Source organism: Polypterus senegalus, chromosome 18, assembly GCF_016835505.1.
Source record: "Polypterus senegalus isolate Bchr_013 chromosome 18, ASM1683550v1, whole genome shotgun sequence".
Taxonomy (NCBI): Eukaryota; Metazoa; Chordata; class Cladistia; order Polypteriformes; family Polypteridae; genus Polypterus; species Polypterus senegalus.
In genome coordinates this window covers 31,354,543-31,380,255 of record NC_053171.1, presented here as the reverse complement: position 1 = coordinate 31,380,255, position 25,713 = coordinate 31,354,543, and the positions used below count along the sequence as shown (strand labels likewise).

The 25,713-nt window shown below is 39.5% G+C and overlaps 1 long non-coding RNA gene across 1 annotated transcript in view; it reads left to right on the top strand.

Annotated features, from left to right (window-relative positions):
- The first annotated feature begins 420 nt into the window (after positions 1-420).
- Positions 421-25,713, top strand: part of LOC120519024 — a 126,567-nt gene continuing 101,274 nt past the window's right edge. The window contains exon 1 of the long non-coding RNA XR_005631364.1: positions 421-546. This is a non-coding gene — a long non-coding RNA (uncharacterized LOC120519024). The remainder of the gene's footprint in view (positions 547-25,713) is intronic.

Genomic DNA, 25,713 nt, shown 5'->3' with positions numbered 1-25,713 from the left:
CCTCCGACAGTCCAAAGACATGCAGGTTAGGTGCATTGGTGATCCTAAATTGTCCCTCGTGTGTGCTTGGTAAGTGGGTGTGTGTGGGCTGGCGCCCTGCCCAGGGTTTGTTTCCTACCTTGCACCCTGCGTTGGTTGGGATTGGCTCCAGCAGACCCCCGTGACCCTATAGTTAGGATATAGCGGGTTGGATAACGGATGGATGGATGGATGTTTACAAGAGTACCAGTTTAAAGAAATTTTATTTGTGAAATTTTTACTGCTTTATTAATTTCCAGAGGGCACAAGAGAGGACAAAATATTGTGTCTGAGATGCAAACAGCATTGATTTAAATTTAGGGTTAGACTTGACTTTTTGGATTATTGATAATTCTTTATTCTGTACCTTGCAGACTTTTCCTTATCACAGCCTCTTGGAAATGCTGTGCTAACCAACAAGCGTACGACCTAAATAATGACCCAGGAAGTGAGATACAGCCATCCAAATGATAGCAGAGCTTTTCAGCATGCAGTTCTGCCCAAGGCGGATGAAAAGTGTTTCATCAGGTAGGAAATGTTTTTACCTATTAAGTTGGAAAGCATTGAATAATGCAAGAGACCTAATGAAAAGCTGCAGCGTCAACAGAGAAGCAAACAATGCAGTCAGCACCTGGTCACATCAGCAGCCCCCCTGCCTCCACCCTGCGACCTAAGCGAGCAATTAATTACTGTCATCAGCCTCTCTCAGGCACCCAAAACTTCCCTGTCATTGCATTGCTTTGTTTAGTGGTTGCTTGGCCACCACTCATTCTTCTCTTCTGAAAATTTTGAAAGCTTGGATTTAATTATCTACATGTTATCCTAAAGTACAGTACAAGTAAAGCACTCTAAAATATTCCACACTGGTATCCAATTCTCGAACTCTCTAAACCTGAATATTGAAAATTACATTTTTTAGTCCCGAATTATTCCAGTTGAGTGGCAACTCTAAGCTAGTCTGCTGTGAGGGAGTATGTGTAGGAGATGGTTGTGCTTTCTGTCCAGGTTTGATTCAGAAAAAAAAGTCAATGCTATTCATTTTTGTTTGGTAATAAACTTTGCTAACAATAAAAAAAGAACTTTTTTAAGATTTTATTTCTATACTCTGTAGCCGCAGATCCATAAGGCAAAGTCAGGCACGGGTAAAACGCGTGTCAAAGAAATCTCACAGTCCAAAAGTTCATTTTAAAATATTTAGTGAAAGTTAAAAACTAATAATCCACACAAGAACAAAAGGAAAAATAGTTACACACGTAGAATAAAGGCAAAAAAAAAAAATGTATCTTCTATAAACTTAGCTTTCCTTGAGAAACTTTAGTTATTTCTATGCTTAAACGTTCTTTACTTCTTTCTATACTTAAAGGTTCTTAATTTCTTCTTCTGTATGCCTTAAGCATACAGTTCAACATTTAAATAAAAGTGCTATTTTACGAGTTACTTCACACTCAAAAGGCCTGTAGGGCGGTTGGCACATAGGCATGTACCCAGGCACGATCACGAGCACGAACACGGTTAAAAACCGTATGCCTCTGTACCTTACACAAGGCAAGGCTAGACACTAACTGGAGAACATTATTCACTCAAAGCTGTTAGAAAATGACAATACAAATTCTATTCACGGGGGTTATAGGAACCTCCCATAGTTTCTGTATTATCATCTAGTAAAATACTCATGAATCTTATAGAACTAGGAAAATGGCTCTTACACACTCAAAAGCTAAAGCTAAACTAAAACACATATTCTAATACCTATTCAATATGAATGTGTTTTTTTACTACTATTGTTGCTATTGTCAATTTTATCAAGACGGGTATCACTTTCAGGTCAGTAATTATTTTATTGTGATTACTGACAACTGGCATACAGTATATTATAAATTTTTCATGATATTGACTTCATTTTTTACTACTGGGCTTCAGCCATCTAGAATTGAATAAAAGAGTTTGAGAATGATGTCCTATGCTGATGAGCACCCCATCACCTTGTTGCCAATTCACTTTTCAGACATGTCACTATCAGCCAGTCCACAGATCCACGTATCTTAAAAAATGGGTCCCTTAATAGTAGTTTACTAGGACAAAGAGTAATGTCATTCTGATTAGGGTTCTGCATGTATAAAATAGGTTCTTGAGGCTTGGAAAAGGTTCCTAATATGAGGACAAAACTAAAAATGCTCAGTATATTGTAGGCTACATAACTGGATAAAAGGCATTAGGGAAACTTGAATTTAGTCAGTGCTATGCAGTAAGAGTCCTTTTAAAATAAAAAAGCCCATTGGTGTGGTCACAAACCTGTTATCATCTGTTCATGGTTATTTATGGAGCAGGTTACAATCTAAATAAACTAAGGTTCTTTCTGGAACCTTCATGTGGATGGTTCTTTTGGAAAGCCAGATTGGTTCCCCTATGACAGTGGTTTCCAAACTCAGTCCTGGGGACTCATTGTGGCTGCTGGTTTTTGTTCCAACCAGATTCACTGCCTGATAATGACTGATATCATTTCAGTAGCTGTTTTTATCTCTTCTCTTCAGAAAAGCACAGCAGTACGATTTTTTTTACAATTGTGAGACATTTAGAAATATTTAGCTTTAAATTCTTGACTCTCTTTTGCTGTTTTGCAATTTCTTTGTCCTTTTTCTTCATTGTGTTCTACGAATGACAATTAAAAACAAGCAGAGCAGACACCCGGGCAAACAACACTGAATGATGAACTGCGTCAGCATCAGACCCACTAATTAGTGAATAATGCGTTAAATAATTAAACACTGAGGAAAGCAGAATTTAAACTAGGATGTAATATAGTTAAAAAGAAAAAAATCTAACCTATCCCCATAGTACATTTTAATACAAAATTACCAAACTTAGTTTTGTAATTTCTACATTGACCCAAAAACACAAAAAGTGGGAGTGACACTTAATTAGCCTAGGAGTCCAATTGAAAACAGAAGTTGGTTGGAACCTCAGGATCGAGTTTGGGAATCTCTCCCATAAGGCATTGCTCAGAAGAATCACTCTAGAAACTTTCTTTTTAAACAGTGCACTGTTAGCTGTTAATTAAAATCACTGCGTATGCGCTTTAACATTATAAGAGCAGTGCGCACGCGTGAATGGTTGTCACTACGGAAATCATTCATTTGATTACAAGTCGTCGAGTTTTTGAACCCATTACAGGGCCGCGGAGGCCGGAGTCGGGATCTGGCGCAAGATTTCCTTCGTTGAAATCTCAGCTTGCGACCTTTACTGAAATGTTTTTCTTAAATACAGGATATTTGTAAAAACCGATTACGGATTGTGTATTTATGTAATTTTCCCTGATGCACCTTTTCTCTAAATGCTGGAAATTTTCAAAATGCTTGAAGGCTGAACCGGAGTTCGGATATGCGTATCCCGCCTTACAAATGGTAATCAAAACGACAATGTATTGTTATCAGTCTTTAAAACGCTGATAGCGAATCTCTGAAGTAATTAGTCGATTGGGTAGAGCCTGCAAGAGGACTGATAAGAACTGATAAAACTCAGTCTATTGTGGACAGCAAATTCTCTTAAAATATTTGTTCACTTGGTAGTCCAATACAATTGCGCCATTATCATTAGCGTGGATACTTTAATTGTATCACTGTATCAGCCATCGGTATTACTTTATATATTTAAAATTGTTCAATTCGCGTATCCTACTTTCCATTATCAATTTTCAGAGCCCGAACAAAGACGCTCTCCGACACAGCAGGAATGAGCCCTGGACGGAGCATCACGAGGCCTGTGTCCACGGCACATACTGTATATGACTTCTTATAAGTGCCCAATTCAGAGCAAACAATTAGCTTATCACCTCAGACTTAATGTAATGAGAAGAAACAAAGCCTCATGGAGAAGAGCCAGCGCGGGTGAGGAGAACACCAAACCGCTTCTACTGCTTTGCCAATCCTTACAATTACTTACCACTACTGCTCTGGTTTTAATTCCATTATTGGTGTTTAGCTGTAATTTGTTACAGTCATACTTAAGTATTAGTTGCTCGATTTGCAATAGTTTAACTTCATTGGATATATTATTAACTTTGTTTATTTATATTTATTAGTCACGTATTACAGCCCGAAGGGCTGATTTGGCACATTAATCCTAAAGTATGATCTATGTAAACCGACTCGAAAACGCTCCACGTTTATTGTGCTCGTAATTTCCCTTTGATCTCCTGCCAACCTACACGATAACATAAAATTATTTTACTTCACTCACCCAAAAAGGTAAAAAGTTCATGTGCTAGCTCCCTTTGAAATAAGCAGTAAGTAACGTTTTAGTCAAATCCTTTTGCAAAACAATACGAATATCGCTAATGAACATTTTCTTCAATGAGGACTATACGGATTTCCTACTAAGGAGATTAAGAGGATCTCGGTACCCCTGAGGCTGACCAAACGATCTGAACAACTCAGTGCTAAACGGTGTTTTGGCCCAGCTTATAGTGGTCTTTCCTTCAAACGGTCCCGATCCTCGACCATTCTCTAGTTTAAGAAACTCCTTCAAGAAAGCGGACCATCCAGAGGAGCTATTGAAAGTCTTCAAGAATACGCTGTTACTGAGCTTGGTGACGTCAGGTTCATTCATTTGCGTAAACTGCAATTAATATTTTATGATTTTTTTGATTTGTAGTAACGCATTTGTTTTTCAGATGCTGTTTTGTCATGGTTTCCAGCACGTGAAACTGAATTTGCATTTAATTGCATTTAATTAATTTCTGAGTGCCACCGATCGACTTCAGCAGTAACGTGTGCATATAAATAAATAAATCTTTCTCATCTTGCTAGTAACTTCTCAAAAGACAGATACGTGCATGTGAACTGTAAGAGACTGTCTGTAGACTTTCTTCTGAATCTGAGGAGCCTTTATAACGACATCTCATAAAAGGCAACCTGGATAAGCCTATGCAAGACCTGAAGACAGCTGTACAAATGAAGACACACACACACACTTATTTATAAGCCTGAAAAACTCCCCAGAATTCCCACACACTGACCTAGCAGGCCAACTGCTGAACTCCAAGGGTATTGCAGCCAGACTGACTGTGAGCCTCTGCAGTGCAGCCTAATAAAAATCTCATAATTTAGTGAAAAGGATCAAAGGGGCAGAATCAAGTAACACAGTCGGGATTTAATGACATCACACGTGGTCTATCGGGAACTTCCACCCCCACTCTGGGCCTCCCAGTTCTGCTTTCTTTTTGGAGATTTCCAATTCGATTTGGTGAGGACAGTTGCAGGCAGTAGCCCGCAACCCCAAAGGACCTTATCTTTGAACACAAATTATTCACCAAATTCAAAGCCTTTAAATCTTCATGTCCAGATTTCAGCCAAAGTCATTCTTCCTTTTCCCTTCATGTTTGCATTACTGTTTGACATAGAAATGACCAAAGGACAGTATAAATATCTTCAAACTGTTACATTAAGAGCTTCTGAATGACCATTTTGAATAGTTTAATTGTTTTTTTAATTGTTTAATTTGACTTTTAAAGTCAGAACAGTAATGTCCAGTAGATTGAGAAAGTATTCAGACCCCTTCACTTTCTGTACTCTTTTTTTTTGCTGTAGATTTAGCTTTAAATGTATGCATTTGCCAACTTTGCCCATTTGTCTACACTCAGTATCCCATAATGACAAAATAAAAACATGTTTTCAAAAAGGTTTGAATATTTATTAAGGATCAAAAACTGAAATCTCTCATCCATGTAAGTATTCAGATCCTTCATTTAATATGTACAAGCGCATTTGGCAGTAATTATAGATTCTGTTCTTCTTGGGTAAATCGCCACAAGGTTTGCACACTCGGATCTGAGCAGTTTATTCCATTCTACCTACATGGCAGATCCTCTCAAGCTCCATTAGATTGGATGGGAAGAATTTGAAACTGCAATCTTCAGGTCTCTCTACAGATGTTCCTTGAGATTTAAGGCTAGGCTTTGGCTGGGCCACTCAAGACAGGCCAGAGACTTGTCCCAAAGCCACCTTTGTGTTGTCTTGCCTGCATGTGTTAGGTCATTGTCATGCTGAAAGCTGAGCTTTTGTCCCAGGCTGAGGTTGTGTGCACTCTTGAGCAGGTTTTCTTCAAGGAACTTTCTGTGTTTGGCTGCATTCATTCTTTCTTCAGTTCTGACCAGTGTCCCTGCTCCTGCCATTGAGAAGCACTACTATAGCATAATGCTGCTACCTCCATACGTCACCGTTGAGATGGTGTTAGGCAGCTGATAAGCAATGCCTGGTCTTCTCCAGATATAGTGCTTGAAGTTCTGCCTGAAGAGTTTAGTTTTCATCTTATCAGATCAGACAATTGTTTTCTTCATGCTTTCAGAGTCCTTTAAATGCAATTTAGAAAACCGTTACCCAATAGTGGCTTCCATCTGGCCTGACTGATGGAGTGCTGCTGAGATGGTTGACCATCCGAAAAGTTCTTCCTTTCAGTAGAGGACACCTGATCTCTGTAAGAGTGACAATTGGGTTCCCTCCCTGACCAATGACATTTTTGCCCAGTTACTCAGTTTGGCTGGATTGACAGCTCTAGGAAGAATCCTAGTGGTTCCAAATGTCTCCCATTTCACAATTGTCAAGGCCACTATATGCTTCTGGAAACACTTAAAGCTTTAGAAATGGTTTTATTTGTTGTTCATTCATTTCCAAGATCCTCACTGACACTATAAAACCTAGAGCTTGGCGTGACCCCTTTCCTAGTACCTTTCTAATCTGATTGACTGAATTCTCTCTCACTGTTTGTGACAGATGATAAATATTTAATTCCTTTAATTTTTAATTTTGGGTTGTCTGCCTTCTGCCATCAACTAGTCATTTCAAGCTGCAGCAAAGGTAAAACAAGAGCTGTGCATAGATAAGATAAAGCTTCATTTTTATTGGAATATAGATATGCATTTGCAGTTCACATGGTTACATTTAGAATTCACAGCAGGTTAGAAATGTATTTTGAAAAGCCATAAGACAATTGTTTAGGGAAGATATGAATAAACCTATTTTTCCAGGCTCGGTTCTCTGTACACTAAAAATACAAAGCCACCTAATAATTTTTGACTTATTAGTGAACTGCCATCAATCTCTCACAGCCTTACTGCTTGAATTCACATTTTTAAGTCTAATGGATGCAGCACTCCGTGTAAGGGCATGAGGCCATCTTTTTTTTCTTTACTCACATACGCTTACCCTTCCTCTCTGATAAAGCGGTTATCTCATGTAGTACAAGGTGAAATAGGCCAAAATACAGAGATCGTTTTAAAAAATAGACGTCATTTTCATTTTCACATCCTTTTAAATTATTCATTGAAATACCCAATACAAAATAAAGGCAGGGTTTCAATTACATCAGTGACCTCTGGCAAAGGCAAAGACAAATGAAAGAACAGAGGATGAAATCGACCAACCAAGAATAATGTGATGCAGAATTGTTTTACTGTTACTCAGATGGTATGCGAGGATGGACAAGATGAGTCATAGAACATGCTAAGGTGTGGTGGGAGCAATTACGAGGCGAATGGATACAGTGCGCGCCCACCCAGCGAAAGCCGAGCTTAACCGCGGAAGTGGAGGCAATCACAGGCTGACAGCGCCGTCTGCTGGTTAACGCACGTCTGCGCTTTTAGAGTAGAGAAACGCAATGGCGAGGATTTGCTGTTAACTAGCGATGCTCGCAAATTTCAATGCAGCTTTAGATTAGGAACAGTGCTTTGTATCTTACAGCAACAATAAAAAAAAATATATAAAACTGTAAAGGTGGTTTATTATTATTAACCAACTGTGGGTCAATTCTTCTGTCATTTAAATATTGTATTGACAAGCTACAAAATACAAGCATCTATCTATCTATCTATCTATCTATCTATCATACATTTTAAAATACCTGTAAGGTGCGCTTTGTTACCCGGCCACAGATGGGTCAAATTAACATTTGGAATGACTCTATTTAGCAATTCGTAGTCTGTGTGAGTCTTGGAGGGGTTCAATGGAGTTTGGTTAATAGGCTTGTTTGTAGAGTTGCTTACTCCTGACGAATGTGCGAGCTCCGCGGTATCTCCTCTTAGCCTCCCTTTGACAGAAACTAAAAGCATTTCGGTTGTGGTCTTCACCCTCAAATACATTGCCCCATCTTCCCGCCCGAGTATATTTGGTTATTATTTTTTTTAATCCATTCAAATGTCGGTTTTCAGTGGCATCTACTTTACAGCCAAAAAGCAGCAATTAGAAATGAGTACATTAGAGGGTGAACTCAGGTTGGACGGTTGGGAGACAAAGTCAGAGAGGCGAGATTGCGTTGGTTTGGACATGTGCAGAGCAGATGATAAGGATAGAGCTGATAGGGAAGAGGAAAAAAGGAAGGTCTAAGAGAAGGTTTATGGATGTGGTGGGAGAGGACATGCAGGTGATGGGTGTAACAGAACAAGATGTAGAGGACAGGAAGATATGGAAGACGATGATTCGCTGTGGCGAGCCCTAACGGGAGCAGCCGAAAGAAGAAGAAGAAGACTAACGGGAGTGCACGACTAGAGCTTTTTAAAGGCAAAACTCCTACAAAACTCGTCATTCGACACTAAACATGATGAAAAAACCTGCAAAAAAATCGCTTGATGATTTCTGAAATAAGTTAATAAAGTGGAGCGTTATTTTATTATGTCCTGATATGCCTGGTAACTTTTATACTGATGCCACGTTACCAATATATTCATTACGAAACTAATGGGTGCATGAAGGAACTTGATAAGCTGTCATCTCGGAATTGCTTATTAAACGACTTAGTCATTAACTCCTATGCATTATAGGACCCCTTTAGGGACAAAATTTGATTTAGTGTTGAACGGACAGTGCACTGCAAGGAAAACGGCATCTCTGAAACAACACCTCTCACGCCGACACAAATTAAAGTCGTAAATCAACCAGCCCTGGTTAATCCGAATGTCTCAAAAAAAAACCAAACCAAAACAAACAAAAAAAAAAAAACCAAAGAGATACGAGGAAAGATCAGGTACATTCCAAAAAATAATAAGAAATATAGCAGTTCTTCACAGCAGTGTCAGAGGGAAACCATTTTTGCATCCCGAAAGAATCATCCACATGAAGGTTCCGTAAATAACCTTAACCAGGTCCCATTAATAATGATGACTATGATAACAGATTTGTGAAATACCAGTGAGTTCGTGATTTCTAAAAGGATACTCGCTACATATGTTAACACAGGCTCAGGCTGTCTCGGTCTGTTAGTTTCCTGATAGGTAGCCTGTTGTACATTAAATATTTCTGTTTTATCCGGCTATTAGGAAGGCCCAAGGCCCAAATAACCAATTTCATACCCACAGAACTTGCATGAAACGATTCTTTGTCAAGAAAAGGTTCTAGAACCACAAAACCCATTAAAACGCCATTAAAAACATTATTTTCAAGAGTGTAGACCGGGCAAATAATCAAATAGAGTGTCACACAGACCCCATTAAGTTGCAGCAACGTAGAGCATTGCAGAATTGTGCCATCTCATTCTGAATTACACTTTATTTAAACTTGTTCATCCATCAGGTAATTCGTTTTCTTTTTCCATTACAGGGTAATGGGGAGACATTGTACCTCCAGTATATGCGTTAATTTCACGTTAGACCGTTGCAGGACAATCTCAAAAGTACGCACATTCGTTCTTACCAGCTCAATTTAAAGTCATCAATCAGTCGTATCCCTGTTAACGACACACAGAAGTTTAAAGTTATAATCGCTAACTATTTCATCACGACACTTATTTATATAGCGTCTTCTAGTACAAAAGGTGCTTTGCAAATGGTAGTAAAGTGGAAACAAAGAAAAGCAATAACCAAATAATCGAATTAAGGGTCAGGTGGTCAGTGGGGAGAAAAAAAGGATAAAGGAGTGAAGACACCAATTAAAGACAGAATCAAATGGAAAACGTTATTTCTTTAATTCATGCATTATAGGAAAGGCGCTTTACACTTCCGAGGTTAATTGATCTTAAAGCATTCTGAAATATAACGATAACTTGAAAACTGTCGGCTATACATTGTTCAACAAAAGTTTAAAACAAACAAAAAAGCTATTTTAAACATGTTTACATCAGGTAGAGCTCAGCAAACTTGACATAAGAGTGTGGATGGAATGCGTTTGTCAATGATAATCGGGAAAGAACAGCTACGAATCAACGGGATTAAGATATCAGACCATTTTTATGCGATTTTTTTAAACCAATCTTTGACGGTAATGGGGAGTTTCCAGAAATCTGTTGTGTGTACAGTTTATTGCTGTGTAGGGCACAACTACGATAGGAACAGCGGAAGAGAGCTCTGGGACGGACGGTCAAGTGATTCCGAATGTGAAGAAATGGCGCCACCCTGCGGATTAAAATGGTCACAATCACTTTAGTAAAATTACCGTGTTATCTTTTTACAACAGATGGTGCTGAAAACATTCTTCTACACTACTATTATTATTAATAATAACAGTACAATAATAGATACTTAAAATGTTTACTTGAAAAGTGGCACAATGGTCATTGGCTAACAGCTCCCGATTACTGGGAGTAATGCCCTCCAGATTGGTGGTGAATAAAAACGGAACAGTACCGCATCTACCAACCACGGCCATCAACAAAAACAGGCGGCGCAGTGGCGCAGTGGTAGCGCAGCTGCCTCGCAGTTAGGAGACCCGGGTTCGCTCCCTGCGTGGAGTTTGCATGTTCTCCCCGTGTCCAAAGACATGCAGGTTAGGCTGATTGGCGATTCTAAATTGGCCTGGGTGTGTTTGTGTGTGTCCTGCGGTGGGTTGGCACCCTTCCCAGGATTGGTTCGTGCCCTGTATTCGGATTCAGCGGGTTAGAAAATGGATGGGGTCTTTGCAGCTCTGCCTTCCTGTGAGGCGTATTTTTCAACTGAGACACTCTAGTCTATTGCACTGTGATTTTCTCCTTCAGCAACTCCTCATAAGAAAAGCTATCCATTCCAAAATAATTAGGAAATAGCTTTGTGTTCATGGTAAACACACTGAAAATAGTTTTTTTTCTGTTGTCCATGCGGCATTCGTCAGCAAAACAAGCAGACAAAGAACAAATTCCACAGGTTTGAAGTAGTTCTGTATAGTTCACATTTCCATTGACTATTTTATGGAAAACCTCCACCATCCTCTCTGAAATGGCAGTGATCTTCGAGTTCCTGTCAGGTTTGCAGCACCCAATGATTTCTTTTGCACTGGTCCACTTCTCAAAGAGTCCTTTTTTTATCAGTTTGTTTTCAAGTGGGAGTTATGGGGTGAAAACACTCAAGGTGCTCTGGATGTCACCTCACTCTGGAGTGTTTTTTTTCACATGTACGTTTGTCAGTGCCCTCAAATGATGCAGCCCACTGCTGGATGTAATCGAGAGCTGTTGAATAAAAGCTGGTCACTGTGGCACAAAACATCTCCGTTTTTACGTCACCCGCTCCAGTCAGGTCATTCAGTCACATTTTGATGACAGATGCAACAAATGTATCAGTGAGCCGAGCCTGTAAAAGATCGAATAGTTTCTGAATGTGCGGTGCAATTTCTGCTGTGGATATATTGTCCTGATCTACTACCTCATCTGCATGATTAGACAATGATGTTTGCTTTATCTACAATTAGGCACAGTGGTAAATGTTAATGTTTTTTCAGAAACGTTAGCCAGAAAAAATGCACAAGGTCCATCAAACTGAACAACATTCTTTTAAGAGAAGGTCCTAGAGACAGAAGATGGTTTGTTCTGGCATTCTGATATCCCCTTTTAAGGTTCGCATTCCATCGCTTGCTCCTTCAATATAATATATACACATCACTCTGCTACAGGCAAAACATTATACGTGAACATTTTGAAATGTATATGCCATTGAAACAACTAATTGTTTGCACTGGCAATACATGCTTTTTTGCAATATTTGTTGCACTGCTAACTCCATTTTGTCCACCTTTTGCAACAGATTACAGCGTCTGGCTCGTGCTTCTTGCTTTGATAAAATGGGAAAGTGTAAATAACTCATAGGGAGGATCAAAAAATGTTCAGCGTATCTCTCTCTACCTTAATCAGTTCATAAGCACTCTCCAGAAAAAAACGCAAAACTGTGAGAAATGATCAACTGGCAAAGTCATGTAGTGCCCACCAGGGCCCAATGTGTTTTTTTAAAAGTTGGCACCTTCCCAAACAATGGTCTCTGTATGATAATCTTAGTCTTAATTACTTTTGAGGGCAGTACTCTCTTTGCTAATTTCTTCTGACAGCTCAGAATTTTCATCTGCATCTTCAGTGCAGAATCAGAGTCATCAACAATCCAAAACATCATCTGCCTAATGCTTCTTTTGATGTAAAACTCTGCATTTGATATTAAAGAAAAATGAATGCATGAAGAGTGTGATGCTATTTTTCAGCCAGGGTTCCTCCCCTGTTTGGAGTTGAAACTCCTTTTTAATGTATATTTTGTTCAATGTTGATTACAGTACTTTATATTAATATTATAATTTAGTTAGTTTCTGTAAATCTTTTGTTATGCTCCATGTGTTTTGCGTGTGTTTCTCAAGAGCTGGGGCCACCTGCCCATTACCAGTGGGACTGCCCTCAGCTCTAGAAAGGTAAGAGTTTCCCACAGTTCCTGGCAATTCACTCAGATGCACCAGGGACTCAGTGAGTGTCTTTCCTTTGCTTATTGTGATCCCTGGAGTTTTGACCTTCTGCTCTGTTTTCGCCTTCACTTGAGATTTTGTTTGCCAGGGTTTTTTTTTTTTCTTAGGAACCCCTTTTTGTGCCCCACAGACCTTCATGTTATTTCACAGCATTTTTGTTAAGAACGCAGTTTTACTTTCTCGTATAGGGAAAATATTGTAGTTGTCCAAAAATTCGACCTCAAGATTTTGATGAATCTCAACATTTTAGACCTCCTTGAGTCCGATTTACGTTCTCATTGGGGAAAGCATTGTAGTTGTCCAAAAATTCGATTTCGAGATTTTGATGAATCTCGATGTTTTAGACCACTCTGAGTCCGAAAATATAAATTTGGGAATTATGTCTGTGTGTGTGTGTGTGTGTGTGTAAGCACGATAACTTTAGTACGCTTTCACTTAGGTCAACCAAATTTTGCATACAAGTATTAGGTACAAAACGTAGATTTCCATCAACTTTTGAGCTATTTCCGCTAACAGAGAGTGGTATGTTTTTATTCATGCAGCTGCAGCTTCCGATTTATTCAACTTTACTTTTATAAAAATTGTTCAATATATGATTTGATTTTGTTGATGATGATTCTTTAATGTACATGATATAAAATTATAATCATTGTCTTGTGGTGTACTCCTCAAATATTCATCCTCATACCTGAGTATACGAGGGGAGACCACGCCCGATTTTTTATTTTATAAATATTCTATGTGGCCCTCTGTGTTACTAGCCAGGTTTTTTGATGGGATTTCGCCCCCTAGTGAGCATTTTTGGAACTATCTGATACTTACCATATACTGTATGATGGGAACTCTCAAGCGATTTAAGATGTCTGTTTTACAGTTTTGCTGCCAGCAGATGACAAAATCAAGCAACACAGTCTAAGGTGACCTTTCACAACATTTAGCCTTTTACCCCTTGATGATGATTTATGCTAGAGCTTCCATGGGCGATTCCTGGTGTCCCTGCATTCCTGACACTTCAGTAGCTCTTTTAGGCAGCCTCTCAGCCCATTCCTGTGAAGGGGCAACCCCATACTATTTTCTGCCAGGTCTCCTTTGAATGGGTTACCCAGGCCAAGCTCTTTTGTCTAGTGGCCTTTGACTCTCCTATATCAGGTAGTATGACTATTAGGACTAGTTGTTTTAATCCCTTTGTAATCAGGACAGCATTGATTTCTTAGGTAGAACTGGAGGTGTCTTCATGGGTTTTCATCTGGCAGTGTTACTGCCTCATCAGTTGTGTACAAAGGGGTCACTGGGTGTTTCGGCCTTTATCACAATACACCCTCGCCCGAGGACAGCCCACCACAGGCTGATCAGACCTGGGTGTGTGCCGCGCTGGAGGCTCCATGAGCAGCCCGGTCTCATTCTGCTTCAGCCACAACCAATGGCTGCTTCTTATGGCGGTATCTGCCAGCTCCTTGATGGTCTTCCGCTGAGCCTGCCCACTGACTCCTACCTCCTTCAGCAGCCTCGTGGTGAAACTAGCTACGAAACCCCTGCAGCCCACCTCCACTGGATGCACAGACACTTTCCAGCCCCGGTCCTCTGCCTCATCTGCCAAGTTTGTATATCGCAGCTTTTTCCTTTCGAATGAACACACATAGACAGGATTTAGACCAAAGGACCAGGTCTGGCTGTAGGTTTGTTATTGCGATTTCAGGTGGGAAAGTTAGTCTTTGATTTAAATCCACTTGCATTTCCCAGTCTCGGGCTGCATTCAGAGGACAAGAGACTGGAGGCGCTCTTTTGGCCAGCTGCTTCTCCCCCTCATGGACAAAAGATGTTCGTTGCCAAGAGGCAGTCTCAGCTTCCAAGGGCATGGCGTTAGTAGTTACCCTCTTGATCTCCAGTGCAGCTGCGAAGCTCCTCAACACTTGGTTGTGGTGCCAGGTGTATCTGCCTCGGTTAAGGCTCTTCTTGCAACCCACCAGGATGTGTTTAAGAGTTACTGGGGCAGCACACTTGAGACAGGCCGGATCCTCTCCAAACCAAAGATGCAAGTTTCTTGGAGAGGGCAGGACATCATATGTGGCTCTGATGGTAAAGCTCAGCAAATGGTTTTTTGGCTTGTTGCAAGCTTTCTATGATCTTAACTCGCTTTCAGATGAGAGCATCAGACACGTCTAGCCCTGCTGCATCACCTAGACTCTTATAATTTTCTTCCTGGGCCATCATTTTTTTCTCTTTTCTGTATATGGTGCACAATCCATGCATATTGTCATTCTAGTATACAGTACCTAGTACAGTATATCAAAAAGGTATACTGCCTCCTTGTGGTGACCTGCTTACAGTGGCATTGTCACTGCCAGTACATTTTCCTCTATACCAGCGTTTCTCAACCTTTAAGTATTTGTGACCCGAGTTTTCATAACAGTTTTAATTGCGCCCCCTAACATTTTTTGAAACCCTAATAAAATGTATTCCTATATTATTTGCTGCCGATACACCGCTACAAGTTTTATTATACCTACTTAAATTTTATCGACATTTCTCTAACTCTATATTTATTGTTCTAGTATCAGAATGTAGTTTAAGTTAATTTGTTTTGGTTTCAATAGATGTATTTTTCATATTTTCGATTCTTGTTTTCTTTTTTTCACATCTTCGCGCCCCCACAGGTTGAGAACCGCCGCTCTATACCATAAACCACGGATATAAATATCTCTCTTAAGGTTACCCAACTATTATATAACCTGATTTATCAACCTCATGGTGCATTTAATGCAGTAATAAGAAGGAGTTTGTCTATGGGTATTGAGTTGAGATTGGAACTTGGGAGCTTAACTTCCTGCATGAGACACTTTACCATCTGAACCTACAACACAAGAAGGAACACCGACGGGGTTCATTTACAATATGGAAAGCAATGATTACAATAAGGACACAGGCTGCATTCAATTCTTGATTTTCAATTTCAAGTCCACACAATTCCTCTTTGAACTTTCATGTCAACAACTTCTTAAAAAAAACAACTTCCAAACAAGCTTGCAACACATCAGATCAACAGACCCTCTTTTCCTTTATTTGCAATAACACGCATGAGACAAACGTGTTATCACAGAGAGACGAAATTCAGGCACCTGGTGCTTTTATCTACCATGGAAACTGTCAAAAGCTCAGCCAATTATCCTGGCCAGCCAGTTCACTTTTTGTCAATTGAGTAATGATTCACTCAGGAGTAAATTGCCTAAATCAGTCGAAATTTGAACACAGAAAGAGCTGTTCACATCCTTCCCTCAGCTTAATGCCAATAGCTTTAAAGCAGTGCTGTAGAGTACGGTATGGAGTTACAAAAGAAAAAAACCTTATTTCAATGGTTCCAACAATTCAAGAAATTTGTCGGACATTTAAAGAAACATGTTGAAATATAATTTATTACATATGGATCAAATGACTCACAGAACATGTGTATTGATTAAAAGGTTTAGATGTTGGAAAAAATAAAGACTAGATATTAACCTAATTGTTTCCAGTATTGCAATTCTTCAATGATTTTTAAGTTTATATAAAGGGGAACTGAAGCTGTCTAGACATGCACTTAAATAAAAGTATTTCAGGGAGTATGACTAATGCAATATGGGATAACACCCCCCAAAACACGCCCTGCACTTATTGCAATTATCAAAATAATCATATTTATTTATTTATTTGTCTATGCACTTAAAATATATTTTTGGAAAAAATTTTGGCCAAATGTGTCACTTTGTATAACACTAATCTTTCGGTAAGCTTTGACAAACTTAAGATCACGGGAGAGTTAATAGAGGAAGTGTGCAAAGAACCTGAGGTCTTTTTTTTTAATTTTTGTCAGCTTTTATATGATTTCTTAATTTTTTTCACATATTCCTCCTTTTGTACCTCTTTAATGGAAGCAGCCATGTTGTTTACAGTTTTCTTGTGATCGGCGTCATTCACTGCGTCACATATTGTCGATTCTTTTAGAATGCTGGTGTGCAGATCTTGCTATCCTAGTACTGGAATACATCCATCCATCCATCCATTATCCAACCCGCTATATCCTAACTACAGGGTCATGGGGGTCTGCTGGAGCCAATCCCAGCCAACACAGGGCACAAGGCAGGAAACAAACCCTGGGCAGGGTGCCAGCCCATTGCATACTGGGATACAAATAACATGAAATTGTTTCATTTATATTTTCTTGTATTTTAGAAACGTTCCTGCTCGTAGTGGTCTGAACTTTTGGAAGCATTATTTCCAAGTACAAGTTTAGTTTAGTGTTGGTTGCCAGCTTTATCGCCTTCCAATAATGTCTTTCGGCCCATTTTTGTCTTGTTATATACAGTAAAACTGCATCTTTCCTGATCATTTTTTTTTCCAGAAACCATTCTCCTTTTGGCAGTCAGTTTTCCCTTTGGCATTGCAGGCTATCACTTGTCCAAAGTACATTTGCTTACATGAGTTTTCAACACCATTAGATGTTTCTTATTAGTACCCACTTGTGCATACTGGAGATTTATGATTAAGTTAATAACATTATTAAAGGCCAGAAATTGTTGGAAACCACAACTCAGAAACCATCAGTCCTAGTCAAGGTTCAGTTTTAACCACACAAACTGGTTTATTCAATAATTAATAAATGGCAGAGAGCCTCACTTAGTGTGCATGTGTTTACAATATGTGGCCTCATGGTGGCACTCCAGCAGCCAGCACAATAAATCTTTAATTAAGTTTCCCACTTCCAGAATATCCATCCATTATCCAACCCGCTATATCCTAACTACAGGGTAACGGAGGTCTGCTGGGGCCAATCCCAGCCAACACAGGACACAAGGCAGGAAACAAACCCCGGGCAGGGCGCCAGCCCACCGCAGCACTTCCAGAATAGAGAAATACATTTCATTACCTTCTTTTTTTATCTTAATTTATTAATTTTGTTTCAAAAAAATAAAATTGCATGCAATCAAGTTGAACTTACACAACAAATGACTTCATAGACAAAATAGAAAGAAAAAAAATCATAAAATAAACCTAACAAAACAGAAGTTAACCCCCACCTGAATTTTAATTACATTATAAATAAAAGCACAAGGCAAAGCAAGCACTAACGTCTGCTCGCATTACTCATTTGTCACTATTATTTATCCCTGAAGAGTGCTACACAAAATAAAGGTGGAGAGTCGTGAGCTTTTTTCTTTAACCCGCACACATACACCTGTCCCTAAGTTGTCAGAGTGAGGGTTCCATTAGCTAAGGTCGAGATCTGCTCCAATTAAGTGCCAGATGTGAACTGACTGGCTTTGAAGAAGAAATTGTTTTCTACGATATTGGAGTCAGCTGACCTGAAGAGGCCACTCCTTTTCTTTTCATAACTTTATTCGGATGGGCAACCTACTGGATATTTCATGTGAGCTTCTGTCGTGTGTCCTCATCTGGACAGTTTTTGATTTTCCTCTAAAGAGAGTTAAGACAATACAAAGAAGGATCCAGAGGTCTTCACCTTTATTTGATGCAATCACTTGTGCACCTGGCAAAGTGAACTTTGACAATTTAAATTTTAACTCAGAGATTTGTAGATGGTCTAATTTGTGTTGCTATCATGGAAAAGTAGCGTTTCTTCCCAATGAAGAGGCGTATCTGCGAGAATTAAAAGATTTGTTGTTTGGTGAAAGTGAAATCCACATACGCGAGCGGCAGAGACGCAAAGTGGCTGGCGCGTCACACAGGCACTGGGGGTTATTAAGCGAAGAGAACAGGGGGGATATCCCCCTAGTTTTAAAAAAAAAACTTTTCAGGAAGAAAACAACCCATTATTGGAGATTTATTCTAGTAAAATAGTGCATTCGTTAACTCCACTAGCTCAGACATCTTGGGACAAGTTGGCCTGTGAGTTGCAAGTTAACAGTTACAATCTATTAAATAACGTAAAATGAAAGAACACTCAGTACAAGTCCTGTTCATAGTTGCCACTTTATATAGCAGGGAAAAAACTTCAATTGTATATGTAGGGGACTTTAAACCTTTAGACCTCATTCAGAACTCAGATTCATTCTACAAATTACGCCATCTTGTTGACCACACTTGCCAGGACAGTCTTTTGGTGACTGCTACCAGGGCTGAAGAACTTTCAGAATCCACCTCTCCACAGTTAAACAGAAGGGAATTTTCTCTGGTTCCTACCTGCCTTCTGCTTTATTTACTTTGGGGTAGCAACGTCAATTTCAGTCAGTCTTTTTCCATGCATCTGCTTCAGGATTGCACAGATTTCCTGGCTTTATTTTCTAAAAAGACAATGACAGACCACCTAGGGCTGAATACTCCTGGGTATGACTGATTTCCTCAGAACTATCTGTAATGAAATATATTTGGAACATTCTGGAACACCAGTGTGAGAATGTACTACATTTAAGAAACTGTCTCTGGAATTTATGCAATAAAGATAATAATAAGGTTTCTTTTCTGCTTCTAAAATTACATAGAGAACTTTACAGGTTTGTAGGGTCATTATTGTCGCCTTACAGAGTTCAGTGAAATTCTTTCTTACTTGCTCGTTCTAATCAATATGTAACAAGTCCTCACTCTCTGGCAGCATGACAAGTGAGTTTATACAATTTAAAGGTAAAGTAACCTAAAATGAGTTTCATTTTCTGAAGTTTAAAGATGGTAAAAATTGTTTAAATAGCCAGGTTTTGATTGGCAAGCAGTGCATTCTGGAGCCTTAATTGTTTTAGGACTGTGCTACCCTCTTGAGAAATTGGTGGGATTAAATGGGTCTGGAGAACTCACAACAGGATCTGAGCATTGACTTTTAGGTATTGTAACATCGCTGTGTGTGTCTTAATAATAATAATAATAATAATAATAATAATAATAATAATAATAATAATACATTTTATTTATATAGTGCCTTTCCCATGCTCAAGGCACTTCACAGAGATTAAGAAAGAATGGCAGGGTATACAGTATATAGCATTGTACTAAACCAGATAAATAAATAAAGAAGCGTAAGATAGTAAATTCAGAGAAAAAAAGCCTAACAGACAACATAGTTGATGGTCTCATACACACACACAGGTTACATGAGCATCTTGACAGACAGGTAAACTGAGAGAAGGGTAATAAAGTCAGGTAGAGCTAAAAGCCTTCCTGAACAGATGAGTTTTGAGTTGTTTTTTAAAAGAATTCATGGAGTCAGCTGATCTGATTAATTTCGGTAGGCCATTCCAGAGTCTGGGCGCTATACAGCTGAAGGCCCTGTCACTCATGGAGTGTAGATTAGTGGGGGGTACAACAAGATTGTCAGAATCAGAGGACCTTAGTGGGCAGACAGGCACATAGTGATGGAGAAGGCCACTGTTGTAGTTTGGCGCAAGGTTGTTTAAGGCTTTGTAGGTTATTAGTAGGATTTTATATTCGATTCTGTAAGACACGGGGAGCCAGTGAAGGAGAAGCTGGATGGGTATGATGTGCTCGCTGCTGCTGGTCCGTGTAAGGACTCTGGCAGCCGAGTTTTGAATAAGCTGGAGCTGTGATAGAAGATTAGAAGGGGCACCTGCCAGTAGGGAATTACAGTAATCGATGTGGGATGTGATAAAAGCAGGGACAAGTTTCTCAGCGTTAGAAAAGAAGAGGAAGGAGCAAACACATAATATGTTACGTAGGTGAAAGTAAAGTTCCTTAATGTGATTTATGTGGGCGGAATAAGAAAGGGAGGAATCAGAAATGACACCAAGATTCTTTGCAGTAGAGGCAGGTCTGATGAGATCACCACCAAGATGGACTGGGAAGGAGCTCATTTTATCAAGTTGCATTTTAGCCCCAATTTGCAGGAGTTTAGTTTTGTTGCAATTTAATTTTAAAGAGTTCTGCTCCATCCAGGTATTAATTTCACTAAGGCAGGTTGTGAGCTGAGAGAGCTCTGATGAAGTTCCACTTTTAACATTGAAATACATTTGAGTATCATCTGCATAAATGACTTGAGAGGGACACACTCCCCAAGTGTCCATAAACAGTAAGAGGGGCCATAAAAGCAACTCCCACACATGTGGGATGGGGGTCATAGACAGAGTACTTGGAGAAACCACTTGAGGCAAGTCTCCCTGCTGGTGTAGTTTAATGGCCTGGGTGAACAGCTGCCAGTGAGACTCAGATGGCCTTGGGTTGGCTTATAGAGCCAGGGAAAAATGTGGTATACAGGTTACCTCAAACCCCAGGTGAGTGAGATAGAACTGGAAAGTGTGTATGTGCGGGCAATGGGACAAAGCAGCTGGGAGCATGTGGTGCCACAGAAAACCTGTGTGGCACAGAGGAGCAGCCAAGGAAGGCAGTAGCAGGACTGGCCAATGGTCCTGTTCAGGGCTAACTACCACCAGTATTCCATTCCTCGATCTCTTGCACTTGTTGTTACAGTATTAAGCAGAAGAGATAACAGAGAAACTGACTTAGAGAAATACCAGGATTACCTTGCTCCGAGTACAGCTTTGTCTTGTAGTACAGGCATCCCCTAAGTAGGTGGTCCGTCCTGCATACACCTAATTGGATGATTAAAGCATTGAATGATACAGAGACCAGCTCAACAGCTGAGGGGTGATTTTTGGCAATTATGTTGGCAAAACAGACATTACATAAAACCCCTGCAGGATACTGAGATATCATTAGGTAAAACTGAAGTCAAAAGCATAATGGAATAGCCAGCTTTAAATGATTGGCAAGCCCAGTGGGAAAATAGTCAGAAAGGAGGACATTTATTGCAGTGGCCTGAGATATGTTTAAATATCATCTTCATTATAGAAAATAACAATTTATTATAAATACAGAAAGAATAATATCACTGCCAAGTAAAACAAATTTATATGAAATTAGGAATTGGTAATAATGCCAATAAAGTGGTGTAAAGGAAATATTAGAACATTTTATAATGTATTGTTTAAAATATAGAGAGCAAATGCAGAGATTAATTTAAAATGACTCCAGTTTAAGTAATTTAAACAAAATAATTATGAAGATTATAGAGAATAAAACTGGATATTTGAAAGACACACATACAGTGGTGTGAAAAACTATTTGCCCCCTTCCTGATTTCTTATTCTTTTGCATGTTTGTCACACAAAATGTTTCTGATCATCAAACACATTTAACCATTAGTCAAATATAACACAAGTAAATACAAAATGCAGTTTTTAAGTGATGGTTTTATTATTTAGGGAGAAAAATCCAAACCTACATGGCCCTGTGTGAAAAAGTAATTGCCCCTTGTTAAAAATAACCTAACTGTGGTGTATCACACCTGAGTTCAATTTCCGTAGCCACCCCCAGGCCTGATTACTGCCACACCTGTTTCAATCAGAAATCACTTAAATAGGAGCTGCCTGACACAGAGAAGTAGACCAAAAGCACATCAAAAGCTAGACATCATGCCAAGATCCAAAGAAATTCAGGAACAAATGAGAACAGAAGTAATTGAGATCTATCAGTCTGGTAAAGGTTATAAAGCCATTTCTAAAGCTTTGGGACTCCAGCGAACCACAGTGAGAGCCATTATCCACAAATGGCAAAAACATGGAACAGTGGTGAACCTTCCCTGGAGTGGCCGGCCGACCAAAATTACCCCAAGAGCACAGAGACGACTCATCCGAGAGGTCGCAAAAGACCCCAGGACAACGTCTAAAGAGCTGCAGGCCTCACTTGCCTCAATTAAGGTCAGTGTCCACAACTCCACCATAAGAAAGAGACTGGGCAAAAACGGCCTGCATGGAAGATTTCCAAGACGCAAACCACTGTTAAGCAAACAGAACATTAGGGCTCGTCTGAATTTTACTTAGAAACATCTCAATGATTGCCAAGACTTTTGGGAAAATACCATGTGGACTGATGAGACAAAAGTTGAACTTTTTGGAAGGCAAATGTCCCGTTACATCTGGCGTAAAAGGAACACAGCATTTCAGAAAAAGAACATCATACCAACAGTAAAATATGGTGGTGGTAGTGTGATGGTCTCGGGTTGTTTTGCTGCTTCAGGACCTGGAAGGCTTGCTGTGATAGATGGAACCATGAATTCTACTGTCTACCAAAATATCCTGAAGGAGAATGTCCAGCCATCTGTTCGTCAACTCAAGCTGAAGCGATCTTTGGTGCTGCAATAGGACAATGACCCAAAACACACCAGCAAATCCACCTCTGAATGGCTGAAGAAAAACAAAATGAAGACTTTGGAGTGGCCTAGTCAAAGTCCTGACCTGAATCCAATTGAGATGCTATGGCATGACCTTAAAAAGGCGGTTCATGCTAGAAAACCTTCAAATAAAGCTGAATTACAACAATTCTGCAAAGATGAGTGGGCCAAAATTCCTCCAGAGCCCTGTAAAAGACTCATTGCAAGTTATTGCAAACGCTTGATTGCAGTTATTGCTGCTAAGGGTGGCCCAACCAGTTATTAGGTTCAGGGGGCAATTACTTTTCACACAGGGCCATGTAGGTTTGGATTTTTTTTTCTCCCTAAATAATAAAAACCATCATTTAAAAACTGCATTTTGTGTTTACTTGTGTTATATCTGACTAATGGTTAAATGTGTTTGATGATCAGAAACATTTTGTGTGACAAACATGCAAAAGAATAAGAAATCAGGAAGGGGGCAAATAGTTTTTCACACCACTGTAGCTATAATACTTTTAAGAACAGACATGAAACTATAAAAAAAGTCTACAACTCCGTCCAGCACATGGAAATAATGAATCATTATTAGTGAAGCCAGCCATACCAGAAACCTAAAGGGGTTAAGGTGGGAGAGTCTGAATGAAGACATGTTGCCTACTGTGACATGACAAATTCGTTTATTCTGACTTTTCAGTCAAGGTCTGAATTTGACTCTCAAGAACTTTTTAATTAAATTGAAAGTGAGGAAAATTATTTTATAGGTTTATACATTAGTTTCAATAGACCATTATTGTGATATGTACAAAGTGCAGTGAAATTTATAATTTTATGTGCTAGTCAATATGCAACATGTCCTCACTCTCTGGCACCATTATTTGTGAGTATAATATACTTACCTTGAAACTTTTGTGTTTTATACCTTAAAAATCTCCAAACATGTTTGTCATAACCTAGAAGTATAATAGATTACAATATATGCCAAATGTTTATATCTTAGTTGAGCATTAAGATAGAAAAGTTAGTCTGACCTCAGATTTCTAGTGCTTGGTGCCTAGTTTAGATTTATTTTACTTTTTCTTTTTTATTCTTTTTCATGATAATTATACATTTTCATTGAGCATCCTCAACTTTTGCCAATTCTTGATGTATATTATTCTTTTCAAAGAATTTTAACTACTCATGCACTGAGTGTCAACTTCTTCTCATCGTTGGTGTCAGTTATTTACTAGCACAAATGAAACACATTTTTTGGCAAGTGTATTATTTATTTATTGTAAAGAAAATCTATACAGTATTCTTAAATTTGTTGATGTGAGCTTTATTAGTGTCTCCTACATTTGTCTCAAACTACAAGTGAGTTGTGGTCTGATATTTGACACAGTTAGTGCTCTAAGTTTAGAACGTACTCTGTATAAACATGCATATACTGTAGGCCTAGTGCTCATTAACTTCCTGAAGGAACAGATTGACAGTGCTGTCCTGCATGTGTCACCTCAAGAAGAGCTAGACAACAAGAGGTAAGATTGAACTGCTTAAAAATGGTGCTTCAAAATGAACAAGCAAACAAGCCACTCACCAGACAGATGAGGGTCCGAGCCTATACAAGAGCGCTTAGTGAGGTGCCAGGGGTTTGTCTTGTTTCGGTCTTCTGCTACAGTGTACTGTAGTCTCATTTGCAGTATGGGACTTTTTCTAGTCATTTAAGAGTGAACACATCTCTAGATGCTGATAGAAGTGAACAGCCACTATGGCGCCGTGTGTTTTAAAATGTAAATGTTTATATGGTGTTTTCTGTTTTTATTTAAATTTACTTTTTATTTTATCATAACTCTTATCTAAAAGGTGTACATTACTCAGAGCTAGTCAATGGGAAGTGTTGTATCTTCTTCTTCTTCTTTCGGCTGCTTCCGTTAGGTGTTGCCACAACGGATCATCTTCTTACATATCTTTCTGTCCTCTGTCCTCTGTCCCATCGCCTGCATGTCCTCTCTCACCTCTCTCACCACATCCATAAACCTTCACTTAGGCCTTCCTCTTTTCCTCTTCCCCAGAAGCTCTACCCTTAGCATCCTTCTCCCAATATATCCAGCATCTCTTCTCTGCACATGTCCAAACCAACACAATCTCGCCTCTCTGACTTTGTCTCCCAACCATCCAACTTGAGCTGACCCTCTAATGTACTCATTTCTAATCCTATCCATCCTCGTCACACCCAGTGCAAATCTTAGCAGCTTTAACTCTGCCACCTCCAACTCTGTCTCCTGCTTTCTGGTCAGTGCCACCGTCTCCAACCCATATAACATAGCTGGTCTCACTACCGTCCTGTAGACCTTCCCTTTCACTCTTGCTGATACCGGTCTGTCACAAATTACTTATGACACTCTTCTCCACCCATTCCACCCTGCCTGCACTCTCTTTTTCACCTCTCTTCCACAATCCCCATTACTCTGTACTTTTGATCCCAAGTATTTAAACTCATCCACCTTCGCCAACTCTACTCCCTGCATCCTCACCATTCCACTGACCTCCCTCTCATTTACACACATGTATTCTGTCTTGTTCCTACTGACCTTCATTCCTCTCCTCTCTAGAGCATATCTCCACCTCTCCAGGGTCTCCTCAACCTGCTCCCTACTATCACTACAGATCACAATGTCATCAGCAAACATCATAGTCCATGGGGACTCCTGTCTAATCTCGTCTGTCAACCTGTCCATCACCATTGCAAATAAGAAAGGGCTCAGAGCTGATCCCTGATGTAATCCCACTTCCACCTTGAATGCATCGCTCCTACCGCAGACCTCACCATTGTCGCATTTCCCTTGTACATATCCTGTACAACTGTTATGTACTTCTCTGCCACTCCCGACTTCCTCATAC